General features: G+C 38.3%; 1 protein-coding gene and 1 long non-coding RNA gene across 2 annotated transcripts in view; both read right to left on the bottom strand.

Moving 5' to 3' along the window:
- Window positions 1-595: 595 nt before the first annotated feature.
- On the bottom strand, window positions 596-1,912 carry LOC310875089. Its single transcript, XR_014570612.1, has 3 exons — window positions 1,795-1,912; window positions 1,537-1,595; window positions 596-681 (listed from the first exon to the last, which is right to left on the bottom strand). It is a non-coding gene; the product is annotated as an uncharacterized lncRNA (long non-coding RNA).
- Window positions 1,913-6,628: 4,716 nt separating this feature from the next.
- LOC310874290 (alpha-actinin-2-like) overlaps window positions 6,629-7,792 on the bottom strand; it is a 30,946-nt gene continuing 29,782 nt past the window's right edge. Inside the window, exon 13 of the mRNA XM_083787032.1 lies at window positions 6,629-7,792. This exon is cut by the window's right edge and continues 379 nt beyond it. The gene's annotated coding sequence lies outside the window, so the exon portion shown is untranslated.

Genomic DNA, 7,792 nt, shown 5'->3' with positions numbered 1-7,792 from the left:
TAAATCCAGATTTTTCAAAAATAGCAGACCTACAAGCTTGTAGTACGCCACCCGGTGGCGCGCTATACTTGTAGATCTGCTATTTTTCTATAGCTAAATTATATATGTTTAAAACACCAAAAGGGGTTCCAGCCCAAAATGGGTTAATTCTCGATTCTCTTGTAAACCAACTAAGATCTAAATAACCCAACCCCCCCCCCAAACCTCCTTAGGATCTATGTGTTGGAAATTGTGGAAGATGTTATGTAGTACATCATGGTCACTGAACATGTTCAAGTCTAAAAAGGTGTCAATATTCTTTCCTTCAAGACAAAAATGGTTTTATAGAATAGGTTGGGAATCCTTCTCGTGGATGCTCACTTTAACACGTAGGCTGCGGAGATGTGCAACAGGTACAGGCAGATGTACTGCAGCTGTCGAGGAATCTCCTCCTGGAAAACAAAGTCTGTGTTTATAGGCATTGTCTTGCTTTGCAATATCTGAATGCTCCTTTTTTTCCTCTCTCACTTACAATCTGAAACTCACACATACAGTATAGTATATGAACAGCTAAACCAGTAAACAGCCCAAAAAAAACATTCCCATGGCCTACTGACCTTGCGTACTTTCTGGAAGTAGAGCTCTGGCAAGGCATGGAGCCAGTAAGCCAGCTGAGTGAGGTAGAAGAACTTCACCTGAAATCTACAGGAGAGGGTGGGAGCACTTTAGAATAACATCCAATAGCAATGGTAGGGGTCAGGGTTTTATTTGTTAAATAAACAAAGTAAAATAACTACAACATGCAGTACAGAGTCATCAATTTATTTGGAGGAATAACATTGATTGATTGATCGAAGTATTTATTAACAGTTTGCAGAATGGTAATTTGCTGAATTACAACAGGGTCCACCATTTTCAATTCAGCAGAACATTTAGAGACGTACAAATATACACTACTATAAAAGAACAGTAAGGAGGTAAAAAGGGAAAGGAAACATATACAGTAAGGGTAAGAGGACGGGGGGGATTCCGATTTTACGGGCTCAAGTTTCCCCCCCGTAAAATCTGATCTGTAAGTGCAGACGGCTGCACTTACAGATTGCAGCCGTCTGTAAGTGCCCTTTGAGAGCGGTTTTGACGGAGTCAAGGGATTTGCATGTCTTAATGGCTATTGGTAGGGCATTCCACATTTTGGTGGCATAGCAGCGAAAATAATTTAGTCCCTCGTTTGTGCCGAATCTGGGTTGAACATGGTTTTGTCCCTCTGGTGTTGTGGGTGTGAACTTTGTTGACATTAAGGAAGTATTTAGACAGCTACATGGGTATCTTGGTGGTGTAGCGTGCTTGTTGGTCACTGAACACATTAGGTTCCAAAGTAATTTGTAATAATTACATTCAATCATCAAATAACAAATTATTACCCATTAGACACATGACACACATGACATTTTTATTCGATTACTTCATGGTGGTATGAAAGACTATTAAATAATGTTTTATACTTGGAACAGAATTTACCATCTAAAAATACCAATCTAATGTTGATATTATAGTTACCTGAGGTGTACATGCGGGTAGTTCTCCCAAAGACTGCTAGGATGAAGAATGTACCCTTCCTGTGGGGACAAACCATTATGAGACATAGTTAAAGAAAAATCTTTACACTCTTTATTATCTTTCTCCCTCTCACTAGTGTACACACAAATGCAGGCATCCCAACGGAAATAAGCCAATTAGCTATTCTATATAGTGTTGTACTTTTTCTCTGGAGGATCAAAATACCAAAAACAAAGCAGCTCAAACAAGTCATCTTACTGTTATGAGTATGTACAGGGTCCAAATGCTCGACACCAGGTGGAACACGCACAGCTGACCCGACTCATTGAACTTTGTGTTCTTGCTTTTGGACAGGTGGAGACGCCGGTCACCTTCTGCAAACCAAGACAATACAATACAGGGCAATGAATGGGTCACGTGATCTGAACAGGAGCCAGTGTCAGTGTAGAGTAACTGAAATCCCTTGACACAATAGACAATACACACTATTTATAGTCACTACCTGCATACACACTTCTGAGCAAAGGGTTTGTGTTTAGAGTTCATTATCTCATTATGTTAACTTATGTTGTAAATAAATCATGCTTAATTGAATGTATAATCTATGAGACCCGTGGAGGTTCTTTACAACAAACAGCATGGCAGAATGCAGTAAGTCATGTCTTAACTTGAACTTATGACACATGGAAATAATATCTATAAGTGTTGTAGTAATAGTAGTAAACATAACACAATGACTGAGGGCCTTGGAGAAGTTGGCAATATATCAATGATTATATATATATATATATATATATATAGTGACATTTGTCTTCCTGGTTTTCAATCACTCAAGCCCTATTTTATCATTGTATCATTCAATTAGCTTATTCTATCATTTAATATCAACATTATAAAACTGTGAATACAATAATATACGTATAGTCATGATAGGTCATAATTTGGCTGTTGGTCATTAACTGACAGCTCACAATTGTGTGTACAATTTCCCATTGCTGTTATACACTGGTGGTAACTAGTAAAATAACACATTTGAGAAAGTACTAGACTACTAGAGGACTAGTGCTATAGTGGCATAGTAAATTATTGTCGTAGGCCTACCCTACATAATCATATTAGATTATGAAGAAAACTAGACTTGACATGCTGTATTAAAATTGGTGTTATGATTAAAATAAGAACATTCGACATTATCGACTCGGCTACATTGACTGAATGAGTGAAAGGCAACAGCCCGGCTTTTAATGGTCTTAAATCCCTTTATTTTAGAGCGTTTTGTAGTTATAGTACAACATAAACATTACAGAGACTTTAGTTGTCACTGTACAATACTTTAAAACAGTTGTCATTTTGCATACATACCTAAAATTGCCGATATCCGCGGCGCTCTCGTTCAAAACAATGTACTTCAGCTCCAGGCTCTGTCCCTAATCGAGCTCCCAGTAAGAGCGCAGCTGTGCGCACGAGCGCTTCCGGGATCACGTGACCGGGCTGTTCTGTGCCCCCTCACTAACAGAACTCTTCTATTATACGGCTCTGGTACGGACCACGTTTATTTGTATTTACCCATAATGTCACACATCTATTGATTATTCTTACCATAAGCTTGTCAAGGATTTCATCCAACACCCACATGCAGTTGACCCATTACCACCGGTGTCCCAATATTAGTTGTTGTGCATAGCTATTGGCAGCGTCTAGTGAGCAGATCTAATGAACAGATTTAAGGCTTCCGGTGGACGATCTCTTCAAAATAAGAGTACCCTCTAGAGTATTGAAAAAAAGTTTAATTTGCACATTAAAACTACAAATTAAGCATTTAAATGATGCTATATGATGCTATAAGACACACATTATGTTTCTGTGTAAAAATAAGTAATTAAATCATTATAATAATAATAATAAAGTTATCTAAATGGATAACACTGTCCACATGTCGAAGTGTCCTTGGGCAAGACACTGAACCTCACATTGCCTCCAATGAGTTGGTCGGTGTGAGCTTGCCACCATTGGTGTGTGAATGTGAGAAGTGAGGACGCTGGCGTCGACTGTTCGCCGCTTCACCTCCCAATGTTTGAATGAATGAACCATTGTAAAGCGCTTTGAGCACTTGGAAAAGCGCTATAAAAAATGCAATTCATTAAATGCTATTCACTGGAGTGCATGGACTTTATAAAGTGGACACTGGACAAAAGACGGCTCCGCGAGGCAACTATCTGGACATACCCACGCGTTCGGGGAGATGTCCTCTACCACACCCCACTCTCCGCTAAGCGGGAGAGGTGTAAAATTCACAGCAGCAGACCTTCTACTGAGGTCAACGCTCACAAAAGTACCGTTTCCAGACCCAGAATGGACACTGGACAAAGATTTTACACCTCTCCCGCTTAGTGGAGAGTGGGGTGTGGTAGAGGACATCTCCCCGAACGCGTGGGTATGTCCAGATAGTTGCCTCGCGGAGCCGTCTTTTGTCCAGTGTCCACTTTATAAAGTCCATGCACTCCAGTGAATAGCATTTAATCATTTAGATAACTTTTATTATTATTTAATTACTTATTAGTTATTTTTACACAGAAACATAATGTGTGTCTTTACAATAACTGTAATGTAATAATAATACTAATTGTTATAATAGGTGTCCTATTATTGCTTGCTGAAGTAGGAACCTTTATTGCTTTAGGTAGGAACCTTGCTTAATATACAGGTGACAGGTTGTTTATTACTACTCTGAGCACGGGACTTTATAATAAACTATTGCCCGGCTGGGCTAAACTACAATCCTTGTTGGATGATTCTTAACGAAAAGAACACACTTTTACACTAATAATGTAATGTAATAGTTATTTAATTAACGAATTAAAAAACCTTATTTTATTCTGAAGGCAACCGGATGTCTTAAATCTGCTAGCTCTCAGACCGGAAGTCTTAAATTTGCTCAAAGACAGACCCCGTGACTGGTGGGTGCCCAATGGGTGGGTTGGTAGGGTGTTGGATGCTGGGTGCTGTAGTTCACACCTTAGAAAGCACGAGTGTCACGAGTAACAGTTTTTTGACTGGGGGACCTGGGGGGGGGGGGGGGGGGGGTCATATTTTGACATATTTTGCCTAACTGCCTGTCAGAATTCCACCCCCTCCCTAACTAAGTATTGGACCGTATTAAGATGTTGATATTTTTGTATTCAATTCATCTTATAAGGCTCCAGCTGTCCTTTTTGTGTTTTTTGACTGGGGGGCTGACCAGATGCTTCTATCGTTTTAGCCTGTTTAGTTAGATAACAAGATTTAACTTAAACCTTGAACTCTCAAATCACAGAATCATTAACAGTGGTCTGGGTCTCCCGTCTCTCCTATGGGCTATAATATAGTCTTTAAGTGTGAGAGATCCTTGGTTTGATTCCATTACTAAATTTCTTGAAATGATTTAGTTTAATTTAGTTAAAGTATCAATAAAGAAAAACCAAATATTTTTGCTATTTTACAAAGTTGATAGTATTGATAAATAGCTCAAGATAAGCATGTGCAAGACAACGTGCAGAAAAGTCAAGGGTAGACACTTCTTTGAGTGATTTTCGACGAGCTACGGTATGTTGTTTTTCATGGTTTTTTGAAAACCATGACCAGGGCTAGTTTTCAACGACATATATGTTGTACGTAATATACGTATGTCATTTTAAAATAGTTTTCGATGCTGCTCCAGAGAGTGACGTGGACAAAGTCGTGACAAATCATGACAATAAACACAATATTTTGGACCAAACAAATAATTACAAAGAAGAAAAACAACAAAAAAAGTGTTGTAACCTTCCCTTTTTTTCTTCTTTCCAATTCTTTGTTCGGCCCAAAAAATTGTGTTTGTTGTCATGATTTGTCACAACTTGAGTTGGCTTTGTACGAGGCTTAAAGGGTATTTAAATAAATACTTTTTGAAAAGTCTATGAGGAAAATGAACGGGGAATAATTTCCTGGGCCCTGGTAGGGGATGGGACTGTGACGCTCTATTTCAGGTGGAAAGTCAACTTCCAGAATAGTGACAATTAAACGGAAGCTTCCTCCTTTTCGAATCCAGAATTGATGATTTATTGTCCATTGAGATTGTTGGATTTAATTAATTTTGTATGTTTTACCTTTTGTTTAATTTTGAGTTTTTTCCTTGTATGATGTTCAAAACAAATACAAAGAAAGAAATAACAACACTAAATTAAATCAAAGTCAAAGTAAAAACCTTTCAGTTTTGCTGAATTTATGTTTTTCAGCGATTACAGTTACAGTCCTTTTGACAATCTGAATGGCTTAGCCAATCATATGCACCCATTTTGACTGCCTGGGTGAAATACTAGACCAGCTATTAACTGTACATTTTAGAATTTCAAATTGTTTCCAATGATTGTGTACTATAGACTACAGATCTTATCATTTTGTGTTTGTATTTTGTATTGTAACTAATTTAAATAAAAAATGGTTCACCAAAACAACATTTCTTTTAATGTGTTAATCATTTTATGATTCCTAGAAAGTGGAAATCAAAATAAGGTTTAAGTTGTGTTGTGGCACAACATTAATTTCAAATAATAATGCAGCTTGATTCTGAATATTTAGTCATGCAACTTGAAAATGTGAGCATGAGAGAAAGAGATAGAAATACATTCAAATTAGGCCAGTGGAAACTATGGTACTGTAAATGCAGACCTCAGTCAGTCAAATACATTAAATGCAATATATGTGTTGTCTCCGCCAGGAGATCATGTTTCAACCCTGTGTGTGTGTGTGTGTGTGTGTGTGTGCGTGCGTGCGTGCGTGTGTGCGTGCGTGCGTGCCATCTTTCAGACATACTGTAGCAATGTACATCTCATCCTACATGCCAGTACTTTTCAGCTTCATGTATAATTGACTGTCAACTTCTTTAGCCATAATGTCAATGACATTACAGTGCTTACTTCTTCTCTCGAAGGACTCACAAAGATTGGTGCAGCAAAAACACAACACATTTCAAACAGCAACCACCGATTGACGGGATATACCGGTACAAACATAATGGACACAAGGAATTAATAAATTAGATTACACAGAACATTGAATGAAACATTGAATGAAATCTATTCAGAATTAGGATTTAATGGCATTGCAGCTGGGAGGGTAGTTCATTCAGTATATGGCAATGTAGGCTGTGTAATGTAATGTTTGTCCTAGTGGTGCCACACACATTTTCAAAGTGTTGACAGTCCAGAGATTATACTCTGTCTACTTTAGTTGCACCGTAAGGATGTAATGACAGTATTTTATTATCTTCCTTCTCCCATTGCCATGTGCCTTTTCAAAGTGTACTCATGCACAACCCCAAATTATTGTTTATCACATGCACTCGACAAAAAGAAAGATGAAGGCAAGCCCTACGCTTGCCTCCTGGCAGAGATTTGCCCTCTGCTGAGCACTCCATTCTAGTTTTAATACTGTTTTGCACCTTGCATCTCACATGTAAATCATTACCATTCCATTCAGTGAATGTAGATGTTAGTACTACAATTATTACATAGTCTCCAACACAGGTAAACTGTAAATTGCATTATATATTTTTTTATTGCTATACCTGACTGATTAATACTTGAAATATTTTCATTTACATCCAACACTTTCTTTGTCCAGACAAGGGAAAACAGGATAGGCCTACATTTTGACCCTTGTTCACTGACACCTTTGTTAGCATAAAAACAGGCTTAAAAGTCCCCACACGCCGAGCGCGTTTTTCGGATTTTTAGCTGCGTTTTCCTGTCGGTTTTTCGGAAAACAGACAAAAGTCGAAAATGCGTCCAGTGTGCAACCACCTTAATACTGTGTTCACACTGGCAGATGCAAAAGATACAAAGATGCAAAGCTACACAGCATATTTGTAGCTTTGTAGATTTGTAGCTGAAGTTGAAACCAGCTCAACGTTTTTGTAGCTTTGTAGCTGTTGCAGCAGCTACACACGACTGATGTACTGTATGGCTTCCATTGGAAATGAATGGTATGACTGTATCTTTGCATCTGCCCGTGTGAACGCAGCATTACACCTGCAGTGACTGATCTCTGCCTTACTGTATATGTGTCATGGTTCTGGGACAATCTGATAGACTTGCTAGAACCAATCCCTGAGAAGTAACTGAAACAATTTCAAATAGTAATACAACAGTTAGTACATCTGCTGTTTGCTACTTCTAATACAGTAGGTTCAAACTGTAAAGCTGGGCTTTGTTAAATTGTTTCACCAACGGCAACAAAA

Source organism: Protomyctophum parallelum (genome assembly GCF_964188405.1).
Source record: "Protomyctophum parallelum genome assembly, chromosome: 17".
Classification (NCBI taxonomy): Eukaryota; Metazoa; Chordata; class Actinopteri; order Myctophiformes; family Myctophidae; genus Protomyctophum; species Protomyctophum parallelum.
This window is presented reverse-complemented; position numbering and strand designations above follow the sequence as displayed.